Here is a 223-nt window from a genome sequence, read left to right as displayed (position 1 = left end):
CTTGTGTCTTGGAAGACCCTTCAAGAACTTCTTGACCATCTTGGATTCTTCTATGTTTTCTCCCAACGAGGTTGCTTTGGATGATAGGCCCGATATCTTCCCCGCGAAGTCATCGATCGTATATGCATCATCCATCTTCAACCTATCAAACTCCGTCATCAACGTCTGAAGTCTCGCCTCCCTTACACGATCAGCTCCTAGGTGTCGCGACTTGATGGCATTC

This window comes from Brassica oleracea, chromosome C7, assembly GCF_000695525.1.
Source record: "Brassica oleracea var. oleracea cultivar TO1000 chromosome C7, BOL, whole genome shotgun sequence".
NCBI classification, from domain to species: domain Eukaryota; kingdom Viridiplantae; phylum Streptophyta; class Magnoliopsida; order Brassicales; family Brassicaceae; genus Brassica; species Brassica oleracea.
This window is presented reverse-complemented; position numbering follows the sequence as displayed.